The sequence below is a fragment of the Saccopteryx leptura genome, chromosome 2 (genome assembly GCF_036850995.1).
Source record: "Saccopteryx leptura isolate mSacLep1 chromosome 2, mSacLep1_pri_phased_curated, whole genome shotgun sequence".
In the NCBI taxonomy this organism is placed as follows: domain Eukaryota; kingdom Metazoa; phylum Chordata; class Mammalia; order Chiroptera; family Emballonuridae; genus Saccopteryx; species Saccopteryx leptura.
Window position 1 is genome coordinate 173,207,219 of NC_089504.1, and position 25,584 is coordinate 173,232,802.

Genomic DNA, 25,584 nt, shown 5'->3' on the forward strand with positions numbered 1-25,584 from the left:
CGACAGTGATGTAACCCGAATTTTGGTGTAAGTTGAAACACAACCTAGCCTAAGTCATTTACCTATCCTAACACAGTTGTAAAATTATAATCTAGAACATAAAAACACAGCTAAGCCACAGAAAAAGGAAAAAGACATAAATATACTGTACTATAGACTATACTGTGGTAACAAAAAAATGACAAAAAATTAGTGTAAAAAATATTCCTTACCTTCATTCCTGTGGTTGGCTTGCACACTGGAAGGGACATTGCAAGGTGGGAGAGAGTGACCTATTGGGAGGAGGGGCTGGAGAGGCAGGAGAACCTGCAGAAGGTGCTGGAGATACTGGGTCAGGTGAATCAGGATTGTCTAAGGAACATGTAGGAGACACTGGAGATGATTCTACCTGCACTACAGGTGTTTTATCTTGAGAAGCAGCTGATGTAGAGGGTACAGGATCTGCTGCAGGCCTCTCTAACTTCTTAAAGAATTGTTCCAGGCTAGCTTTGAAGGTTGATGACTTCTTCTAGCCAAGCTAGTTTGTCCACGTTGTTCATAAGTACGGCGTTAATGGCATAAGCTGGATCACTCATGTCTCATTTTTTGTTTTGTTTTTATGGGAGTGAGCATCATAAACTCAAAACATCATATGTCAAGACTGTAGTAACCTGAGGACTGCCCTGTACTTAAAAATTGCTTGTGGTTTTTAGGGCTGTTTTAACAGATCATATCTTTCTATTTTTACCAAATATAAAAGAGGAGATATAATCTAATAAAGTTCATCTTGGATGCAAAAACAGGCACTTGGTTCTAATATGATCACATGTATAATCAAGTAACTATAAAATCACATAGTTAGGGAGCTCACTTGATTCTGAGACATGTAAAACCATGGTGTAGATATATGAGGTATATATGTGCACATGTGACTTGCTTTTCCCTTTTCTATAAATAGTCAAGTGCAAGTGTTATGTTTCTGAAAGCCTTTCTCTTTCCAATAGACGAGTCTGTCAGTTTTTGAATTTTTTGTCTTGATACCAGGAAGATGAGTATTAAATCACTAGAAATCTAAGAAATAAAAGTTAATTTGCATTAATTAAAAGAATCACAAGAAAGGAATAAAAATACAAAACCTCAGAAAGTGGCCTGTGAAGGAAATTGGGAATGGAAAAAATTGATATAAATCTTTAGTATTTAAATTTTACTTTTTATAATCCTTTTTTCCCCACTGATAGTCTCATAGCTTCTTCATTGTCAGAGAAAAAGAATTACCTAATAATACATTGAAATATTGACTGACAGCCTGGACATTTTTACTTGAGAGAGTCTGTGGTGGAATATGGGTAGCACAGATATTTGTCTTGGCTCTATCTGCCTTCCTGTCAATCATCATCTCAGTAGATGGTAGCATTTGCAGAGACTTGGAACTAAGAATGTGCACACAAGCAGAGAAATATGTAGGAGTGGAAATGAGAATTTTTTTTTTTTACAGGGACAGAGAGAGAGAGTCAGAGAGAGGGATAGACAGGGACAGACAGACAGAAACAGAGAGAGATGAGAAGCATCAATCATCAGTTTTTCGTTGCGACACCTTAGTTGTTCATTGATTGCTTTCTCATATGTGCCTTGACCACTGGCCTTCAGCAGATCGAGTAACCCCTTGCTTGAGCCAGCGACTTTGGGTCCAAGCTGGTGAGCTTTTTGCTCAAGCCAGATGAGCCCGTGCTCAAGCTGGCGGCGACCTCAGGGTCTCAAACCTGGGTCCTTTCACATCCCAGTCCGATGCTCTATCCACTGCACCATCACCTGGTGAGGCCGAGAAATATTTTTTTTTGACAATTCCTATTCTTTACCCCTTAGCCATCAATAACACCAGGAAGAAGTCAAATTGCTACTTTGGATTTGGCCATTTTGGTTAGTACATTGCTTAAAATGCTTTCCATTTTTTCTTAATTGTGTATTAATTAAGCTATATTTAATTTTTTTCCTTAGAAAGTAAATATTTCAGGTTATGGAAATTTCTGACTGAAGCCTTAAACATTAAGATAATCCATCTTCCTTAGTAGGTACATATAGTGATTAGTGTGGCAAAGGTGTGCCTTAATAATTTCTGCATTTTGAAATGGATGATTTTGCAAATCTTACTTCTACCTAGGGTTGTGGCATATGCAAAGTAGGAGAATTGCTCTAAGACTGTTTAGAGGTGATGATGAATGACCAAATTGGGAAAGCAAGGTGGCAATCCTAAAGATTAGCAAACTGGCCACAGCAGTATAGTATGGCAGAAAGTGGTCTGGGTGTGACCGGCTAATACTGTTGAGTGACCTTTAGCAAGTAGCTTAAGTTCTTCGGTCTCTGTTTCTTTGTAGTATAAGGGAAGTCTTAATGACATCTAGGACCTCTTTTATTTCTAACATTCTATGAATTAGGGACGTAGGAAAAAAGAATAAACTTTATTTCCTTTGTGACACCATCTTTACCCTTCTTTTTCCTTCGATGCCCTACAACTCCATTTCCTCTAGAGCAGGGGTCTCAAACTCAACTCAGCCTGTGGGCCGCAGAGCAAGATCACAGCCGTTCGGTGGGCCGTACTAGGTTTACAAAAGGCAACTGTTACGCAACACTTTTCTCACTGCAGTTGAAAACAAAAAAAAATCAGTACAACAAGCACAATCGTACGTGCAGTTTACTCAGTGTCACAAAACAACCAGAAACTGTAGTTCGCATCACAACTGCTGTTAACTAAGCTAATATCTAGCTAGGATGCTAGAGAAATGAAAAATACAAGTAGGCCCCTAGGCTTACTTAATTTTATCCAAAATATTTTGAATTTCGTGGATTAGTCTGCAGGCCACACAAAATTGTTCCGCGGGCCGCATGCGGCCTGCGGGCCGTGAGTTTGAGACCCCTGCTCTAGAGCTTTTGTTTTCTAGACATAAAGTTGCCATGGCTTTCCCATGTGGTTGTGATGTCCCCCCAACCTCTCTCATGGTTTGTTTAATTTTTATGTTACATCCAGTGGTCACCTACCATACTAATACATGCTTGTGTACATTTATTGCATAAATTAATTCCTTATTGCATAAATAAACTCATTCTTTGTTAATTATTTTTAGTCTATCATTTTTTTGGGTGGAGAGGAGTCTGTGTTGCTGATACTCTTTTTAAAACATCAGACATTTATTCATTTTGTTACAAAAACTTTTAAAAAATATAGTTGCATATTAAAACACATTTTCTTGGTTAAAAAAAAGGTTAAATTACAAATGTTTGCAAAAATTCCTCTACCTCTGTGCTCCGTGGAGCCCTCAGTGAAGATCTACATGTATCATATAAGGCTGCCTTCTCCTTCACCAAACCTCCTGTTTGCTGTTGAGTGGATTCTTCTGACTTCCTTTTTGTTTATTCTTACTTCAGCAAGTCTTCTCCAGCAGCTTCCTTTTCTCAACCCTTAACTTTTAGTATCTAATTTTTAGTCCTGATCATCTGGGGCAAAACTGTCATCTAGGAAAAGCCAGTTAACATGCTTTCTACATTGTATAGCCAATTAGAAGTCAGTAGGCTCTAGTCCAAAGGTAATCTCACCTTTCCTATAAATAAGAGGTTGGTGCTGGAATGCTGGCTCAAAGCTCATTTCTGCTGTCCTAGCTCTGTAGAATGTGTTTATTATTTGCTCTTCAATTTCCATTGGCTGTCTGCCTACCATCTACTGGTTATTGTTATAGGTTCTGGTTGTGAAGCAGAGAAGAAATAGACATGGTACTTCATGGAGCTTCCAACCTAGTAGTAGAAAAATACCTAGAAACAATAAAGTCATTACAGGGGGTCCTTGGGGTACGACAGTCTAGACATATGACACTTCAAGTTTATGATGTTCACTCCCATAAAAACTTTAAAAAATTGGGTTGTGAGTGTTTTGGCTTATGCCATTAGCATCGTACTTATGGACTATGTGGATGAACTAGTTTGGTTGTGTGCAGTGGAATAATGAACAGTATTCTTTTTCTGTTGCTTAGTTGTGTTTTTATGTTCTAGATCAGGGGACCCCAAACTTTTTACACAGGGGGCTGGTTCACTGTCCCTCAGACCGTTGGAGGGCCGGACTATAAAAAAGCTATGCACAAATCCCTATGCACACTGCACATATCTTATTTTAAAGTAAAAAACCAAAACGGGAACAAATACAATATTTAAAATAAAGAACACGTAAATTTAAATCAACAAACTGACCAGTATTTCAATGGGAACTATGGACCTTCTTTTGGCTAATGAGATGGTCAGCGTCTGGTTCCATATTTGTCACTGCTAGCCATAACAAGTGATATGACGTGCTTCCAGAGCCGTGACATGTGCTTCCCACGTCACCAGAAGTAGTACTGTATGTGAGCAACACCGCACTTTGCGGCACCACCACATACAGTACTTACTCCAGGAGCACAGGATGCCTTGTGCTCCTCTCACTGACCACCAGTGAAAGAGGTACCACTTCCAGAAGTGCAGCGGGGGGCAGATAAATGGCCTCAGGGGGCCGCATGTGGCCCGTGGGCTGTAGTTTGGGGACCCCTGTTCTAGATTATGATTTTACAGCTGTGTTAGCGTCGGTAAGTGACTTAGGCTAAGGTGTGCTTTGACTTACACCAAAATGGGTTACGTCACTGTTGTAGGAACGGGACTGTGTCGTAACCTGAGTATCCTCTGTATTCTCAGAACAAAACAAATCACATATCCTATAAAGAATTAATATGCAAAATATACAAAGAACTTCTACAACTCTAAAAGAAAAAAATTCCAATAATGCAAATTAAAAAATGGGCAAAGGATATGAATAGCTGGTTCTTTGAAAATGTGCAAATGGCCAAGAAACATATGAAAAGGTGCTCAACATCACTAATTATCAAAGAAATGCAAATCAAAAACCCACAGTGAAATACTATCTCACACTTACAATAATCATTAGGCTACTTTAAAAAAATAGTAACCTGACCAGGCGGTGGCACAGTGGATAGAGAGCATTGGCTTGGGATGCAGAGGACTGAGGTTTGAAACCCTGAGGTTGCCAGCTTGAATGCAGGCTCACCAACTTGAGCATGCGATCATAGACATGACCCCAAGTTGACAGGCTTGGCTGCAGTACCGCCCAGTCAAGGCACGTATAAAAACACAATCAATGAACAACTAAGGTGCCACAATGAAGGATTGATGCTTCTCATCTCTCTCCCTTCCTGTCTGTCCCTCTCTCTGTCTCTCTCTGTATCTGTCCCTGAAACAACAAAGAAAATAAGTTATAAATTTGGAGAAATTGGAAATCTTGTGCACTGCTTGTAGGGCTGTAAAATGATGCAGCTGCAGCTGCATGGGAAACAGTGTGGAGGTTCATCAAAAAATTAAGTACAGAACTACCTTATAACCTAGCAAGTCGACTTCCAGGTGCATACCCCAAACAACTGAAAGCAGGGTCTCAAAGATAGTTGGATACCCATGCTCAAAGCAGCACCTCTCAGCATAGTCAGGAGGGGAAAGTAATTCAAGTGTTCATCAACAGATGAGTAGATAAACAAACTGTAGTATACGCATATAATGAAATGCTCTTCAGTCTTAGAAAGGAGGGAGATCTGTCACCTGTCGCAGCATGAATGAGGCTCAAGGACATTATGCTAAGTGAAATAAGGTAGTTACTAAAAGATAAATAGTATATTATAGCACTTACATGAGAGGTATCTGAAGTAGTCAAATTCATAAGAACAGAAAGTAGAATGGACGATTACCAAGGGCTGGGGGGAAAGGGGAGCGGAACAAGAGCACTGTTATTTAGTAATGCAGACTTTCAGTCTTGCAAGATGAAAGAGTTCTGAAGATCTTCTTCACAACAATGTAGATTGATACCGCTGAACTGTACTTAATCATGAAAATCTGAAATAGCTGATGGTGTAGTTCCAGTGTGAGTCTAAAGATCTGGAATTCAGGAGAGCTGATGGTGTAAGTTCCATTGATTGCTGGTTGTCTGGAGACCCAAGAAGAGCTGATCTTTAAGTTTGAGTCTGCATACAGGAAAGACTAATATGTAGCTCAGTGAGGCAGGAAGAAGTTCCCTCTTTCCCATGGGAGGGTCAGTCTTTCTGCTTTATCTAGGCCTTCAATTGATTGAATGAAGCCCACCCAAATTAGGATTTGCTTCACTTAGTCTGATTCACATGTTAATTTCATCCTAAAGTGCTCTCACAGGCACACTCAGAATAATATTTGACCAAATATTTGGGCATCCTATGGCCCAGTCAAGTTGACATAAAATTACCCATCACAAGTGCTAAACAGAAAATGATGGTAAAAAGACAGAGAGGACCAACTTAAATAGGAGAGTTAGAAAGCTTTAAGTGAGGAGATGATATTTAAGGTGAGACAGGAGTGATGAACAAGACTCAGCTATGGAGAAAGACCAGTTAACCTAACTTCTGCCCACTTCTTCCTATTGGTATATTAGAGTACCGATATTATAGCTAAGATGTTAATGTGTCACTATTGTTGTATTTGCATAAAACTTCAAAAGATTTTAAGAATTGCAGTGCAAACAACCATATATGTACCTCCCAGGACAATAAATAGTTTATAACACCCCTGAAGCTCCCCAGGATTATAGTAAAATCTCTTTTCTTAAGGGGAAACCAGTATCCTGTAATTTGTGACAATTATTTGCTTGGTTTTATATTTTTACAATTTAGGCCTTGGCTGGCTGGCTCAGTGGATAGAATGTCATCGGCCTGGTGTGTGGATGTCCTGGGTTCAATCCTTCATCAGGGCACACAGGAGAAGCAACCACCTACTTGTCTTCTCTTCCATCTTCCCCTCTCTCTCTTCCCCTCTCAAAGCTGGTGGCTCAATTGGTTCAAGCTCCAGCTTCAGACACTGAGGATAACTCGGTTGATTGGAGCATCAGCCCCAGATGGGGGTTATTGGGTGGATTCGTCAGAGTGCATGCAGGAGAAGTCTGTCTCCCTATCTCTTCTCCTCTCACTTTTACAATTTAAGTATGCACGATGAAACCATATAGCTTTGTTTTGCTGGGTTTTATATGAATGGACCCATTAAAAATATATAATAATCTTTAAGCTCTCAAGTCTCTGATCATCTTTATTAGCCTTATTTCTAAGATCTCTTGGGGTGTCTTCTATATGCATCTACGGACAATTTTTGCATCTATTTAATTTCTCTTGGCTTTTATATTTGTAAATGTTTGTATTAGAAGTCCTTTGCATTAAGGTTATACTTACTTCAGATTTCAAAATTTAGGGACTGCTTGGATTTCAATCTTGGCTTTGACACTGATTAGCTATGTAATTTTGTTCAAGTTACTTAACTGTTTTGCTCTGTGGGATGGAGATAATAATAGAACCAACCTTATGGATTTGTGAAGATAGAAAATGTAAAGTGTATACCACAGTGTCTAGCAAATAATAACATTCAATAACTGTTAAAGGTAATTATAACAATGAAGGCTTCTTGTGCAGATTAAATGAAAAAAACTGGTCAGAGAGCCTATCTGTCACATCATAGATACTCAGTCATTCTTAGTATATATAGTTGCTCTATTTCCTTTTAGATCATGCGGCTTCTTTTTAGATAATTGAGGTTTCTATAAGTGTAAACAGTTGGATAAATGAGAGCTTTCTTACAAATATGCTTGTATATAGTCTTACATATCTGTACTATTATCATGCCTTATTCACACCTCTTAATTCAACAGGTATTCTTTTGGCTTACCATGTGTCAGGACTTATGTTAAACTCTTGAGACCCAAAAATGAATGACTTATTCTTGCTTTGAAATGGAGAAGCCTTGTAGGGCACACAGATATGAACACTTCATATCCTAGTGCTATATTATCTATATATCAAGGTAACAGGGAGGACTTTGACTTTCACGGGTCAGATAATTCACTTCTTAGATCCTATATTGTTGGAGCAGAATTTTGAGGAATAGATGAATATTGTCTCAGTGAACAAAAGTAGAGTTTTCCAACCAGTGGAAAGAGTACAAGTAAATTTTCAGAGAAGCAACATTTTGTGGTTCCTGGTACTTAAAATTGTTTTTCATTTGCTGTAGAGAGGCTTGTGATGAAACAGGTGACAAAGTTCTTAATTTTAGTAAAACCTTATTTTGTCTATAACATTTTTTTATTAGATCAGTATTGTCCAATAATATAATGCAAGCCAATAGGTAATTAAAAATTTTTTAATAGCCATATTACAAAAGTAAAAAGAAATAGTTGAAAATTTTTTAGTGCTAGATTTTATTTACCCAATATATCTAAAATATTATCGTTTAAACATGTAATCAATATAAAGTTACTATTGTTATATTTCAAGTTCTTTTTTTGGTACTGAGTCTTCAAAATTTAGTGTGCAGTTTATAGTTATATTCAATTCAGATACTAAATTTCCATAGAAAGTATTTGTGTTAATGTAAATTTGATAAAGTCACAGTTCAAATATAGACTCATGCATACTAGTTGTTCAAAACATACATAAAATATTCTAAATAACTGAATAATTTAATATCAGAATTAATTACATTTAAATAAAATAAAAAATTTAGTTTCTAACTCTCATGAGTCATATTTCCAGTATTTGATACCCACATGTGACTAGTGGTTCCCATATTGGGCAACTTGGTATTAAACTATATTCTCATTAAATTAGTAAATACAGTTTCCCCTGATGTAGCCAGATGATAATTTACAACTATATTATCCTACTGGATTTATTAAGTAACTTATAGATATGATTTGTTTTTCATGCTTTTCTTCAGAAGGTACCACATTAGCCACAGATTATAAGGCTCTATTCCTGCTTCCATATGTGTATATTCAAAGATCAGTTATCAGGCATCCTCATATGTGACCACTGCACAGCCTGTGATGCCATGATCTCTCCTCTTTCTCCTGGACACATTTTCCTGGGATTGATGCCATCACACCCTCCCAGTTTTCCTTTAAACTCATGGGTCTGTTCTTCTCAGTTTCCTTTTTCTCTTTAGTTCACTAACTTTGAGAGGCTTCAGATCCCAGCCTCTGGACCATATCATCACTTATTCTTTGGTGATCCTATCCATTCTCATAACTTTAAATATCATCAACATGTTGATAACTCCCAAATTTGAATCTCTAACACAGAGATCTCTAAACTCCAGCCTACTCTACCACCTAGTGTGATATCTAATACATAGCTCTAGTATAATGTTTATATATGTTTCCTGATTTCCCAACAAATTCTGCCAGTCTTCTCCATCTTGGTTAATGGTAACTCTTTCATTCCTGTTGTATGGGCAAGAACTTTGGAATCCTTCTTATTGTCTCTCTTCCTCTTACATCCTCTAATAAAATGATCAGCCAGGCGTATTGGCTTTCCTTTCAAAAATACATCCAAAATCTTACCACTTCTCATCACTTTTTTGTTTTGCTTTATTTTTACTATCCTAATCTAAGCCACCATTATCCTTATCTAGGTAATCAGAGTAGCCTCTAATTGTACTCTCTGCACTCCCATTCTTGCCCAGTTTAGTCTATTCTCAATCCAGAATCCATAACACAATACTTTGTGAAAATCACCAATGGCTTCCCTTGTTTGAATGAAAGCCACAGTTCTGATAATAGCCTTACAGTTTTATGTGCTTCTCTGATTTTATTTTCTGCTTTCTGTCCTCCTTTCTGGGCTCATTGGCCTCTGAGCTATTCCAGAAACAGGAGCAAAGCAGCTGTGCCAAGGGCTTTGCATTCACATTTCCCTTGGTCTAGCTCCCTCTTTTTCTATTCTGCACAATGCTTATCTTTTTAGACCTTTTTAAAGTGTCACCCCTTCAGGGAGGCCTTCTCTGAACAGCAAGTCCATTGCTAGCTTAACTGGCACCTCTGTGTAAATAAGAAAATGGCATCCACCTGGGGGCATGGCTCGTGTTTTACAGATGAATAAGCAGGTGATCTGAGGGACTACCCATCTAAAGATACTTGGGCACAGTGTTATCTATGTGATTATCTTTTCAAGAGCAATCTTCCTGGAGTCAGTTTTGTGTGAAGAAAAGGGCCTCCTTTCTCTAGGTGGTTTTCAGCCTCCACTATACCCCTAAGCTAGATACCTATGTGTGGTGTTCAAAATGCACAATGCCATGTTGAAGCCCTCAGAACTCCTTCTCCTACCTCTCATATCACGCTATCTCTCTCCTCACTTTACTTTTCTCCACTGTCCTGGAAATGAAGATGTGGGCCAGGCCCTGGCTCAGAAGTATTAAGAATTTCAATACTGCAGCACCAGAGCATTAAAAAAAGTTCAGGTTCTTCTGAGCTCAGAGCCCGGTGCAACTGACAGCACTTGAAAGACTATATATTTTACTCACTTTTTCTGTTAATTGTCTGTCTTCTAACTTTAATATGAACTCAATGGGGCCTGTGATTTTTCTGCTCCATTCTGTTACAATTGTGGCAGCTAGGACAGATTATTTGTTGAATAAATAAATGAGTTTAGCACTAGGTTATAGGCTTTAAATATACTACTTCTAAAGCCAATTTTACAGATAAGAAAGTTGAGTAAGACAGCACTGTTAAATCTGTTGTCATACATCTGCATAAGTTATCATATCTCTGCCATTTAGAAAGAATAAGATACTAAGGCTCAGGGAAATTTTGTAATTGGCCCAAAAGTACACAGTTCAAAGCCAAAGTATCACTCTTTTTCTTTGGATCCTACTTTAGGCAACAATCTATCTTGGCTTTTTGCTTACAGTGGGTGAAGGGAACAGTCACTTGAGGAGAAGTGGCCACTGAATGCATTTTCTCTTTCTGTCCTTTTATTTGAACATGCCCTTGATAATGACATTATATATTTTTTCTTTTTTCTTTTTTTTAAATTTTTTGTATTTTGCTTAAGTTGGAAACAGGGAGACAATCAGACAGACTCCCACATGCGCCCGACCGGGATCCACCTGGCATTCCCACTAGGGAGCGATGCTCTGCCCATCTGGGGTGTCACTCTGCTGCAATCAGAGCCATTCTAGTGCCTGAGGCAGAGACCACAGAGCCATCCTCAGCACCCGGGCAAAGTTTGCTCCAATGGAGCCTTGGCTGCGGGAGGGGAAGAGAGAGACAGAGAGGAAGGAGAGGGGGAGGGGTGGAGAAGCAGATGGGCGCCTCTCCCGTGTGTGCCCTGGCTGGGAATCGAACCCAGGACTCGCACATGCCAGGCCGACGCTCTACCACTGAGTCAACCGGCCAGGGCCTCTTTTGTATCTCATAAATAATCCTATTTGCTCCACAAAATGTCTGTGAAATAGACAAAAATGGTTCTTTTCCTACTTTATGGATGTGGAATTTGAAAACAAAATTGGCTAAGATCACGCAACTTAGTGAAGAATGGGGCTGCCAAACCTTAAGTTTTTGTCTCTGTTTCTTTGTTTTGATTAAAAGATGATCTTTAAAAAAATGATTCTTGGTTATAGTAATGGTGGTGTTAGAGATACTCCTGATCTCTCCCCTTGAAATTTCAACAAATTAAACAACTATAGTGCAGCAAAGAAACTCCAGCTGGGCTCACAGGCGTGCCTGAAAGATCCACGCACCTGAATGAACTAAAGGTGGGATGGGTTCAAAAGGGGGGCAGAAGATAAATGCATTCATAGTCAGCTCTGAGGAGGAGACAAACCCAGACTGGGATTTTTATTCCTCTGCTGGACTATGGGGAGAAGGTAAGCTTGGGCTGTCTGGGTTTTGTCTGACGGGTGTGGGAGGGAAACCTGGATTGACTGGGCCTCCTTCTACTGGGAGGAGTGATGAGATAAAAGGGAAGAGGGGAAGAGAAACTAAAGAGGAAGCAGAGCATGGGGTCACAGCCAATGTTCCCATGGTCTGCCTGCAGCCCACACTTGGCAGAGACAATGAAATAGAAAAATATTCCATGTTCATGGTTTGGAAGAATCAACATTGTTAAAATGGCCATATTACCCAAAGCAATATAAAAAGTTAATGAAATTCCCATCAAAATCCCAATGTCATTAAAAGAAAAATAGAACAAAAAAATCACCAGGTTTGTATGGAACCATAAAAATCCCCGAATAGCCAAAGCAACCCTGAAGGGGAAAAAATGAAGCCAGAGGTGTCACACTACCTGATTTCAAATATACTATAGAGCCCCAATAATCAAAACAGCATGGTATTGGCAGAAGAACAGACCAATGGAACAGAATTGAGAGCCCAGAAATAAAACCACATATATATGGACAAATCATCTTGTGACAGAAGAGCCCAAAACACACAATGGAGAAAAGAAAGCCTCTTCAATAAGTGGTGCCAGGCCGACACTCTATCCATTGAGCCTCCAGCCAGGACCCCAACTGCTTTTCACTTTTCACCTTGCTAGCTACTTCATTTCCCAGCCTCGGAAAGGGAAATTACCACTCCCACTCATGGGTCACCACCGTAAAGTTTCCTTTCAAAATTGGAACCCAATTGGAAAAGGAAAATAAACTGCATCACGTGTGTCACAGCCCCTTGCCTTTTGCTGTGAAGGGATCCGAGGACTTCATGTGTGGTGGACCTTCAGACCATTCTCCAAGTAGGAAAGCCCACAAACTGTCATCTGCCCTTTCCAATACCATTTAGGTGCTTTTTGTTTACCATATTCCCCCATGTATAAAATGCACCATTTTTCAAAAAATTTGGGTTCTAAAAACTGGGTGCATCTTATACAGTGGTTGTGGCATTTCAAATGCCGTAGATGGAACTGAGGACGAGGCAGTATATGAAGACTGATTCATCATCAGACACAGATGAGGATGGGAGTTTTGATAGTGATGAGGAGTTGTATGAATTTTATGATGAGTAAAATCTGAGTTCAATAACTTTATGTAATACATTTTTTTCCCCAAATTTTGGGCCCTAAAATTAAGATGCATCATATATATGGGAGAGTCTTATACATGGGGAATTACAGTATGTATACCAATAATACAAATTATTTTACTACTTTGCTAAGAGTATTCATTTTCTGGTACAAAATTTAATTTGAAATGAGTCAATAATTTACAATGTTATTTGATGTAGCCGACATAAAAAAAAAGATATGATGTGAAGAAGGGAATTTATGCTTAGATACAATATTTGCAAGGAATGAAAACATTGGTGAAGCCAAATTGTCATCAAATATTTTTGGAGGCAGGCAAGAGTCCTATATACAGAATTTTGATTATCAATAGAAATTTTCCTGGTGCAAACTTGATACAAAAATTGGCTTGCTGTATATTACTTTTTTGTGTTCCTGATTTCCCAAAAAAGGTAATTAATCTGATAAAGTTGCTATATAAGCCCACTGCACATTTTAAAATGAAAGAGCTTGTAATATTATGAAATGATCGTGACCACAAGGACGTATGCAGCTAGAGTTAAACAAGACCTTCCATTTTGGAGTTTAAAATAGCTTATTTCTCTTTAGTTTTTGAGACTACTAGAAGAAAGAGAGCAGATCCAAGATTTTGTATGTCATGTGATTTTAAAAGACCACTGGCAAGCTGTGATGAAAATTACATGGTAGGAGCATATATTCCTCATTCATGAGATTCATATAATATATGTGTTACAGAAAGGCATTAAAAGGTACCCACTTTCAAATTCGAGGATGAGACCCAGCAGCTGCGTGCCACCCCACCCCCACCCTCAGTGCTGCAGACACCAAGCCCCACACCACCCGGAGCCGCAGGGAGTGGCGCCCAGCGGCCTCACGTCAGGGCCTCCTGCAGGCAAGTACAAGAAGGTCATGGCAAGGAAAGTTTGGGGAACAGTTAAATGGTTCAGTGTAAGGAACGGATATGGTTTCATTGATAGGAATGACACCAAGAAAGATGTATATGTACACCAGACTGCCATAAAGAAGAATAACCCCAGGGAGTGCCTTGGCAGTGTAGGAGATGGAGAGACTGTGGAGTTTGATGTTGTTGAGGGAGCAAAGGGTACGGAGGCTGCAAATGTTACAGGCTTTGGTGGAGTTCCAGGGCAAGGTAGTAAAATATGCAGCAGATCTTAACCATTACAGACACTATCCACCTTGTAGGGATCCTCCATGCAATTACCAGCAGAACTACCAGAATAGTGGGGGGGGGGGGGATGAGGGATCAGAAAGTGTTCCCAAACCGGGTTCAGTAGCACCAGCCCTACCGCAGGTGATGGTTCCCATCTTACTACATGTGGGACTCTAGGGGCGTCAACCCTCCTGTGCCGGGGAGATGTGATGGAGGGTGCTGAAAACCAGGGTGCAGGAGAACAAGGTAGACCAGTGAGACAAAATATATATTGGGTCTATAGACCACTATTTCACAGTGGCCCTCCATGCCAAAGACAGTCTAGAGAGGACGGCAATGAAGAAGATACAGACAATCAAGATGAGACCCACAGTCAGCAGCCACCAGAAGGTCAGTGACCCATAACTTCAATTACCCTAGGGCGGACACCCAGAAAACCCTAAGCCACAGGACGGCAAAGAGACAAAGCAGCCAATCCACCAGCTGAGAATTCATCCACTCCCCAGGCTGAGTAGGGTGCGGCTGAGTAAATGTTGGTTTACCATCTCTACCATTGTCCAGTTTAGTCATCCAACAAGAATATGAAATGAATATGAAATTCCAGCAATAAAAAATAAACAAATGATTGGAGCTGAAGACCTTAAGTGCTTGCTTTTTGCCTGTTGACCAGATAACTAGAACTATCTGCATTATCTATGCAGCATGAGGTTTTAATTATTTTTATCTAAAGATGTCTCTTTTTGGTAAAGACAAACATGTTTCTTAAAAAAAGAAAAAGCTTGGTTTTTCTCTATACACCTTTAAAGGTTTTTAAAATGTTTCATACCTGGTCAAGTTGAAGTTTTTAAGAACCTCATTTTTAATTTGTAATAAAAGTTTACAACTTGATTTTTTTTCAAAAAAGTCAACAAACTGCAAGCACCTGTTAATAAAGGTCTTAAAAAATTGTTTTTTGCCTGTCCAGGCGGTGGCGCAGTGGATAGAGCATCAGACTGGGATGCTGAGGACCCAGGTTCGAGACCCTGAGGTTGCCAGCTTGAACGTGGGCTCATCTGGTTTGAGCAAAAGCTCACCAACTTGGACCCAAGGTTGCTGGCTCGAGCAAGGGGTTACTCGGTCTGCTGAAGGCCCATGGTCAAGGCACATATGAGAAAGCAATCATTGAACAACTAAGGTGTTGCAATGCGCAACGAAAAACTAATGATTGATGCTTCTCATCTCTCCATTCCTGTCTGTCTGTCCCTGTCTATCCCTCTCTCTGACTCTCTCTCTGTCTCTGTTAAAAATAAATAAATTAATTAATTAAAAAAATTGTTTTTGTGTAAAAAAAAAAATGTATCCAGTTTCACAGAAGTCAGACATGCTCCCATGATGTAAGGTCATGCATTGTGCTCTTAATTACATTGATTTAAATTGGAGTACTATAGTATTTGTATCTAAAATTTAAGTAAGTACTTTTACATATCAAATGAACCAAGGATTCTAAAATTCTCAATCTAATAGGCATACAGCACAAGGATTAATTTTTGGTGTGTTTATAGCAGGAATTAATCTTGAAAGCTAAAAGACAACACTTGGAATGGATCAGAGTTTCTAGTTATCCTAAAATTGAATAAAGTGATAATACTCTTTAACTAGAATTCCTTATGCAAAGTACAGCTATTTATGATAATGATTACGCTGATGGTGGCACGAGGAGCAAAACACACTGAACATTTCTTTATAGCTACTTTGACGTGTAAGGAAATATAGCAATCCTCTCATCCACAGGTGATAGGTCCCAGTGTCCCCTCCACAGTGTATGCCTGAAAATGCAAGCTGTACTCAACCTTATACATGATATGTTTTTTCCTACACATACATACCTATGATAAGGTTTAACTTATAAATTACACACAGTAAGAGGCCTTGGCTCTTGATACTGAATTGCTCATCCAATTCCACTGGCCTGTTGACACCATAACCCTTGCAAAATGTACTTAATGAGATTATCTTTATCATTATGATTATTCGTGATGCTACTCTTCCAAAAGACTGTTCTAGAGATAAGCATAACACACACTGAATAAGGGTGTAAAGGACAGCTTGTGTAACTGTAAATCTCTTTAGGACTATGATGGTCAATGGGCAGTTGGTGATGAAATCTGTAAAAGCAAGTTTGATTAAAAATTACTATATCTACAATTTTACTTCAAGTTTCTATTTCCAAATCCCATATTCCTTTCACTGTTGCCATCACCACCTCAATTTTTAAAAAGGATACATTTTTGTATATACTAACTTTTACTTTAAATTTTAAAGGGAGAGCCTGCATTCCACCAACAGGAGAGTTAAAATCACTGTTGGTCCAGACCTCCTTGAATCCACCGAAGGCTCAAGAGAGAACCCTAGATTGTTTTTCCGCTATTTCCAAACACCATCAGCCTCACTATCACATTCTGCTTTGAGCTCATTAGGTCAGGATTCATTGCTCTTTATTGCTTTATAGTTATTTTCCATGACAGAGTCCAGACCCCTCCCACATTCTCATTTCCATTAGGTTTGTGTATCTCCTATTTTGTCTCCTCTCACCCATCCCCATCTTCCAAAACTTTTCCACTGGGCCCCTCAAGGTTCATCAAAAGCACCGCTACCCCCATATTCTCAACCTTTTCTCTGAACATCTTGTACTAATAATATCCTGGCTCTTGCTTCACAGGGGAAGCAGGATTCTTCAAACAAGAATTCACAGGGACATTCCCTTATGGATATCTCAAGTTGTGCCCTTTTTTCATCCCATAGCCCTTCTACCATCACAGCTGGAAGTAAGGAAGGCTTCCTAGTTTTACCACTTTGGATTATTCTCCCTTTGCCCTCCCTGAAAACACCCCAGTGTCAAGTCTCATATCGGTAGACTGACTATGATCCTCTACCTCTCAATGTTTTTTATCAACTGATCCTTAAATTCTTCTCCCACATTTCTTGATGATTTTATCTGCTGCCACTGTACATTTCTATTCCTGTTTTAATTCATGGCAATTTTAATATATATATATGTATATATATACATATATATATATATACACACACACACATACACACACACACACATACACACACACACACACACACACACACACACACACACATATATATATATGTATGTATGTATGTACATAATGCTTCCAATGCCTCGGCAGTTCAGTTTCTTGAACTTGCCTTCTCCAGTAGTGTTGTCCTGCTTCCTATCTCAGTCACTTAATCCTATGGTCCTTTTCTGGCCTTTGCATTACCAGTGACTGTAACCCACACACAATTCTAATATCAGCTTTGCTGCTCTCTGACTACCCTTTATGACAGGGGTCAGGACCCTTTTTGGCTGAGAGAGCCATGAACGCCACATATTTTAAAATGTAATTCCATGAGAGCCATACAGCGACACGTGTACATTATGCATTATCCAATAAAAATTTGGTGTTGTCCCGGAATACAGCTGTGATTGGCTCCAGCCACCCGCAACCATGAACATGAGCAGTTGGAAATGAATGGATTGTAATACATGAGGAGGCCTTGCTTCTGGTGAATTTGGTTTGCTGCTTCTTTGAGGTTTACTGTGTCCTTTTCAGTGTCCTATTTGTTTGCAATTTGATTGCTCACTTCCTTCTGAGAGCTTTGCTTGTAGTTTCCTGGCTGTTATTTTGATGTTTGACTTCTCAAGTTCTCTATATCTCTCACTTAGACACTTTGTAATCAATCCTGATTTTACCCCTACCTTTATTTGTGGCTCACTCTCTGGGCCTGGTGTGAGCTTTCCACATCTGGCACCACCCCTGATTTTGTTCTTGCTTTGCCCCAGGAAACAAAGACGGACAGACAACCCTGATCACTGCATGAGTAAGAAGGGTGGGCTTTCTGAAGATTGGGGTGCTTTTCAGTACCTGCACTACAACTGACAGTGAATTCCTAATGGGATTTAATTTGGTAGCTGTTGGGCAGATAAAATATATTATGCTCGCTTTGTTAAAGATGGCACTGCCCACGTGGAAGCCGTCACCCAGGTGATATTAATGTGTGTTGGGGCCAGGCTGTGGGCAGGCAGGATCCTTATAGCCTGGGGCTTGGTTTTAGGACTAAGCCTTTCCCATCCTTTTTGATGTGGGGTGGTGCAATCTCATGAGGAATTCCATTATGCTTCAGATAAGTGACTTTGTATTAGAGACTTCCCTATTTTTTATATTGGATTAAAGGTTTTGATTTCTGCACTATAAAGTGGGGCAGACCTGGAGCTTGCTGTCTTGGTTCCTGAGAGAGAAAGGCCATGTGGAGGAGACCAGGAGAAGCAGTCAAAATGGCGGAGTGCTGAAGGAAAAGCCAGTTTGTGCAGAGTTTGTGCAGGGAGAAGGAAGGAGATGGAGAACAGAGGTGAATAAGGCTGGTGAGCTAGAAACCTTTGATTCTAGGAAATTCGGATAAGTCAGTAGCTTTGTGAGCACTGAATGAGTGGGTTTTGGAGCCCAGTGTGTGTTTTTACTTGCCCACCATGTGCAAGCTAGGATTAAAGATGATGGCCCACCAGTTCTTGGTTCCGTTGTTTCTTTACCATCTGTCCGAATACAATGTGAACCAGCATGGGCCAGGCAGCTGTGATGGTGGCTGTGGATACTGGCTTTACAATAGCCAAAGCAAACTAATTGAAGTGCTATGTGAGTGCAAAATGTCATGAATTAATTGAGATATGCAAAGAGTTAAACACAGTTTAGCTTGATTGTACATGCACCTTGCTTGATTAGGAATAATGAATGTAAGAGAAATGGTAGTGTCAACACAAAACGTTGGAATCCATGGGGGTCCGAAAGACCAGAGTAACAGGCTTTATTGAAAGGAAGAAAGGAACCCTGCCAGGCACTTCTTCTGGGGAGAAGAGCACCGGTTACAGACTAGGGGTGAGTTATATAGTGTTTGGGAGAGCCTGAGGGGATACTGAGGCAAAAGTCCTGGTATGTCCGGAATGCTCCTCCTTGGGGGCTTGGAGCATGTGGGTGTTGAATCAAAAGTCCTGGTGTGTCCGGAGCCCCTCCTTGGGGCGGCTTCTCAGCTTTTTGGAATTCCTTTGTCTCAGGGGTGATAGTCCAGTAAGGGTGAGGTCTGACAGATAAGCAGAACATCAAGAGGGCAGTTTGGAATTTACAAATCTATCATTTCTCAACTCTGTGGTTACATATAAAAGAAAGGCAGTTATTAATTTTATAATATATGGTGAGGGGTGATGAGGAGAAAGAGGAGAAAAATTGGAAAATTATTTCTCCTTCTGGAGAGAACTCAAGAAGGGAATCTTGCCAAGCCAAGTCCCTCATCCAGTTAAGGAGGTCGCCAGTTTCCATGCTGTAGGGTCTGAACCAGGCGATGTCTCTGAAAATCTGAGTGAGGAAGTAAAAAAATTTTGCGAGATAATAATTGTTAGTTGCTTGCTGCTAGCGCCAAATGAACAGAGTGACATGGTGATACATGGTCTCCTGGTTGAGCCTCATGAGATGTGCTGGTCTGGTTCCCCTCGAGTGGGAGGACATATGGAGATTTTAAGATACAGGAAACCTGTTGGTGTAAGTTTTTTAGAAGGATTGAATATGTGTGGTTAAAAAGGAAGGGGGTTTGGAGAACATTCAGGAGGGAACTTCTCGGGTTGAGGGGTGGCTTCTTCCTGCTGTCATCTCTACCTATTTGATATTTCCCTCATGAAGTTCTCCTTGGGGTATTGGGGAAAAGGAGTGTAGGAGCATTTGATTGTAGGTAATCCTAGAGATTTCTCTCATCCTGGCCTGTAGGAACTTAATAAAGAAAGAGGCAGATATTTGGAGATTATCAATGCAGAGATAAAGAGGGTTGTATAGGGGTGTGTGTGTGAAAGTTCTTCCATGGTAAAGTTAGAGATATTTTTTTTTCCTGGCAGCCCTGGAGAGAGCAGTTAGCTTGAGCTAAAAGAAATGTTTCATGTCCATTTGTAGGCTCTTCTTTAGTCAAGAAGACCCAGCGGTCTTGTGCTCTTACTATGTGAAGGGTAAAAAGACTCAAAAGAATTAAGAGGTGAATGTTATTCACTCTCCTAGTTCTTCAAGGATATGGGAGAGCGTTAGGGTTAGGGGACCTGTAGGGGTTGAAAGATAGGATTTAGGAGGTTTGCTGGTATAGGGTTTCAGATTTTTCTATTTCACGAGGGCAGGTTTCAGGGTTGGTGTGTAGGGTTAGGTAGATTTTTCCAATTTTCTGATTCACGAAGGTTTGCATGCAGTTTTGTAAGAAACTAGTGAACAAATGTAAGAGGCAGGGTTTAAAAGTTATAAAAGTAAATAGGAGAGTGATTGGACTAATGAAAGGCTATAGTCAAGACACCTAGTTTGTGTGAAACCACTGATTCCATGTTTACGAATTCGCTGGCCTTCAGAGAGAGAGAGAGAGAGAGAGAGAGAGAGCAAATAAGAATAAGACAGGGCAGTGTGGCTAGTTCCCCTGTCCCTAGATCTACTTTTGTAGAGATTTCTAAAGCAATAAGAAGAGAAATTACCTGTATAGCTCATTTGGTCCTTACATTGATGGATAGTGTATTAGGAACTGGAAGAGGCTCATGGGGTGGGATTAGGTTGATGTTTAGGGTGAGATAGATTAGGGTACAGATTTTTGTCTAATTAGTATGGAGACACAGATAGTTGTTGGTCCCACACGAGTAGAAAGTTCCTGATTTGGTGAGGTAGGTTGAAAGGTGCAGAGGGAGTGAGTTGTCAGAATTACGATGTGTGGACCTGTCCATGTGAAAGTCAGTCCTTGGGTGATGTAATGCTGGAAGTGCCTCTTGGACAGTCTTTGAACAGTTTGCTGAGTGACCTGTAAATCCTGCAAGTACTTAGGGAAAGGGTGGTTACATTTCTACACTTTGCAGTTAGAGTTTAAGTCCTAGTGACCACTGCTTCTAGCTGGAATTAGCAACAGGTCCCAGCCTATAATAGGCATGGGGCATTGGATAAGAGGAACAAAGGAGATACTAAACATTAAATAAAGCAATAAAATCAGACTGTCAATACCCACAGTAGAGATCTTCAAGGGATAAATAAAATTTAAGTATTCAAGTGAGGCATAGTAGATGGCCCTTGTGTTTACAAGAAATGAGATTAGCTTATCTGCTACTTGGAAGAAATACCTTAGGCTCATGAGTGAATGATGTCCTTGGGCCTTCAGTGGCAATTCCCAGCACGCTGGGCAAGGTCAGGTCACAGGTAGCTGGAGCAGGGCTAGAAGAGACTGAACCCTCCCTCCATGGAGCAAGGGGGCAGCTTACTTTCTTGTGTCCCTCTTTCCACAGCAGAGGTGTGTCACTGGTGGGGCTGGGAAGCCTGGCAGGCTTCAGTTCAATGACCTTTCTTTCCACTCTGGAGCAGGGCCCTGATGGAATTCTATGAAGCCCCTTAGGGCGCTGGAGCCAAAAGCTGGTATTTCCTGACTTCTTTTGGGCCTTATGTGCCTTTTCTGTTATTTCCTTGGTCATTATAGACCTTAAAAGCCATGCTCTGAAGATCTCACTGAGGGGCTTGACTAAGAGCAAAATTGGGAATTCAGTGTTTAAAGAAGCCTATTAGACTGAGGAAAGAAAAGATTTGATCTGTGGTGGTAGGTGGTTGGAGACTGTAGAGGGTCTGAGTTTGATCTAGTCTAGAGTGAGACTTCAGGTGGTGGGGGTTAAGGCGATGCCTAGATAGACTAGGGGCTGAGAATAAAGTTGAGCCTTAGCAGAGAAGACACGATATCACTTCATAGTGAGGAAGTTAAGAAAGGTGGTGGTATGTCTCCTTGAGGCAGGTAGGGAGGGGCTGCAGAGGAGTAGATCATCTACATATTGTAAGAGAGTACTAGTTTTGAGATTGCATGCTGCTAAATCCTGAGCTAGTGCCTGCCAAAACAGGTGTGGGCTGTTTCTGATCCCCTGGGGTAAAATAGTCCATGTAAATTGCTGGGCTGCATTAGTGTCTGGGTAAAGGCAAACAGAAAGCAAGAGTCAGGGTGTAGAGGAATGGTAAAAAGAAGGCATTCTTGAGGTCTAGGACCATGAAGTGAGTGGTGTTTGAGAAAATGTGTGACAGTAACTTATAGAGATTAGGGACTACTGAATGGAGGGGAATTACTGTCTCATTGATTAGGTATAAGGCTTGTACGAGGTGATAAGCTCCTGAAGGTTTTCAAACAGGAAGGTTTTCGAACAGGAAGGATGGGGGTATTGCAGGGAGAGTCTGTGGGAATGAGTAAACCTGGTTTAAGAGGTGGGCAATTACTGGTTTAAGGCCTTAGAAACAGACACAGTTACACATTAAACAAAGACTTCACATATTATGAATTAAGAAATTTAAATGAGAGCACTTTACTTGTTTCAATTCAAATTATACTAGAGATATTTTCTGACAAAGAGACAAGACAGATTACTTACTCACATAGCTTAATATACAATTCTGCTTTTTTAAGGTTTTCGAGATGGCAGGGAGTTGCCAGCATAGAGGGGAGGAAGAGAGAAGGCAGATGGATGGACAGTGTGAGCAGCTGGATGGAAAGAAGGAGGGTCAGAATCTGCAGGAGGAGGAGGTTAAAGTATTGGTATGGTGCCACATGGTCAGAGGAGTCAAAAGGATTTAGAGCTCTGAGGAGAGGGGAGAGGACGAGGAGGAAAGAGGCACAGTCACAGTTTGTAAGGAAGGAGGAGGGGTCAGAGAGGAGACAGACAGAACTGCAGTTTGTAAGGAGGGAAGAGAGGTCAGAGATGAGACAGGCAATGCAGCCTGAGCCACAGCTTCTAAGGAAGGGGGAGAGGACGAAGAACACAGTGGAGAAGGGAGAGGCCCCCGGCCAACAGGGGAGGAGAAAGAGAGACTGGTGAAATGAGAAAACAGAATTTAGTGAAGGGAAGGGCTTTCTGGAGGGAAGAGACTCCAGCAAAAAAGATTTGCTGAGAGACTAGAGAGGGGTCCCGAGAGAGGGGTGCCCTGAGAGAGGGGTGCCCCAGGGGTCAGGCAGGAGAAGGAGAGAGTTTGGGAGTCCGCAGAGAAGGAAAGATTAGGAGCAGAGGTTTTAGGTGAGGTTTCTTTGGCCAAAAACGGCCTGTGTGTAGAACAGAAGGCACAGAAATTAAGGACAGGAGAGAAGGGAGAAGAAAAGCCTGCATGTAAGGAACTTCTGATGCCTTCCCCATCTGGTGGCAAAATTGTCAAGATCTCTTATGATATTGTAATTGAACGTTCCGTTTTCAGGCCAATGGGAGTCATTGTCTAGTCCAGGGGTCTCAAACTTGCGGCCCGCCCACCAATTTTGTGCGGCCCGCAGACTAATCAAACTTCGTGGATTAGTCTGCGGGCCAGTCTGCGGGCCGCACAAAATTGGTGGGCGGGCCGCATGCGGCCTGTGGGCCCGAGTTTGAGACCCCTGGTAGTCTGTACTGAGGCCATGCCATGTTAGAGAAGAAGATTAATTTCTTCAGTTTGAGGTCTGAGAGACCGAGTTTGGTGAGGATTTTTATGAGACATCCTAGAGGTGTCTGGTCGGAAGGTTTAGACTCTGAAGAGCCCATAGTGGAGACAGGTGAGCAAGAGGAGGCGTCCCCACCTTTTTTCACTGTCCCAAGAGGAGAGTCTCCGTGTAGGGGAGTCGTCCCTGTTAGAGGTCCGAGGACAAGAAGTCCGAGAGAGTGGAGAGGTTTGGCTAGGCGCCTAGTCTTCCATGCAGTCCACTGAGACTGAAAGTCAAACCCCTCAAAACGTGAGGCGTGTCAGAGAAAACTGTCCGACCAGAAAGGGGTGTTTTTAGAGAGAAATTTAGAGGCCAACCAGGGAAGGGGAAGGGAGAAACTCCTTACCTTTCTGGTTCAGCATGGGTTCAAGACAGGGTTAGACTGCCGGCCAATCAACCCACAATTACACGTTCAAACAGAATCAGGGAGTAAGCCCGGGAAGAGCTGCTGCTGCCCATTGCTTCCCTGGTTGTAAGTTTGGACGGCAAAGAGGGATCGTCCAGGCAGTTAGTACCCTGTCCCGGGTTTCGGCACCAAATGTTGGAATCCATGGGAGTCCGAAAGACCAGAGTAACAGGCTTTATTGAAAGGAAGAAAGGAATCCTGCTGGGCACTTCTCCTGGGGGAGAAGAGCCCCAGTTACAGACTAGGGGCGAGTTATATAGTGTTTGGGAGAGCCTGAGGGGATACTGAGGCAAAAGTCCTGGTATGTCCGGAATGCTCCTCCTTGGGGGCTTGGAGCATGTGGGTTTTGAATCAAAAGTTCTGGTGTGTCCGGAGCCCCTCCTTGGGGCAGCTTCTCAGCTTTTTGGAATTCCTTTGTGTTGGGCAGATAAAATGTATTATGCTCACTTTGTTAAAGATGACACGAGGAGATGTGTGTTGGGGGTGGGCTAAAGGCAGGCAGAATCCTTGTAGCCTGGGGCTTGGTTTTGGGATTAAGCCTTTCCCACCCTTTTTGATGTGGGGTGGTACAATCCAATCATGCCTCAGAGAAGTGACTTTGTATTGAGACTTCCCTGTTTTGTATATTGGATTAAGAGTTTGGATTTCTGCACTATAAAATGGCGACGGTGCGGGAGCTTGCGCTCTTGGTTCCTGGGATGATAGCAGGAGAGAGCAGAGCAGAGAGCAGAAGGAGGCCACGTGGAGTAGGCCAGGAGAAGCAGCCAAGATGGCGGAGTGCTGAGTGAGATGCCAGTCTGTGTAGAGTTTGTATCTGGGATAAGGAAGGAGATGGGGAACAGAGGAGAATAAGGCTGGTGAGCTAGAAACCTTTGATTGTAGGAAACTCGGATAAGTCAGTGGCTTTGTGAGCACTGAATGTGAGTGGGTTTTGGAGCCCAGTGTATGTTTTTACTTGCCCGCCGGGTGCAAGCTAGGATTAAAGACTATGGTCCACCAGTTTTTGGCTCCATTGTTTCTTTACCGACTGTCTGAATCCAATGTGAACCTGCATGGGCCGGGCTGCTGTGTTGTTGGCCCTGGCCTCTGGCTTTACACCTTTGTCTCAGGGGCGATAGTCCAGTAAGGGTGAGATCTGACAGATAAGCAGAACATCAAGAGGGCAGTTTGGAATTTACAAATCTATCAAAAACAACTTTCCAACCTGTAAAAATTTTATGAGTTTATTTGAGCCAAACTGTCCACAATTGCTGGGAAGCAGTCTCAAGGGATGGAGAAAGTGCTCCAGAAAATGGTGATTTCACCAGGTATTTATACATCAGAGTCAAATAGGAGAAGATGTAAGGGGGTTACAGGAAATTGATTGGTGATAGATTAGGGAGGCAGGAGAAGGCGAAGGGAGGGAAATCTCTGGGATTGGGTAAAAAGTAAAACTGTACATGCTGAAACTTCTTTTACAAAAACAGGATCAAGACAGTTAACAGTAAGTGAGTCATTTGATAACTATAACAATGAGGGTGTTTGTTGGTTCCTGCTCTGGTGGGATGTCTGCCCTGAGGGGGCAGGAAAAGAGGATGACCCTTACATTCCAAAGAGGTTGTCAGGTAAGTTATAGTATATGCAAAAAG

At 41.3% G+C, this 25,584-nt stretch overlaps 1 protein-coding gene and 1 pseudogene across 2 annotated transcripts in view; both read left to right on the forward strand.

Annotated features, from left to right (window-relative positions):
- TAFA2 (TAFA chemokine like family member 2) overlaps positions 1-25,584 on the forward strand; it is a 541,685-nt gene that overhangs the window by 289,298 nt on the left and 226,803 nt on the right. The gene's annotated exons all lie outside the window — the stretch shown is intronic.
- On the forward strand, positions 11,025-14,549 carry LOC136393210 (Y-box-binding protein 1 pseudogene; annotated as a pseudogene).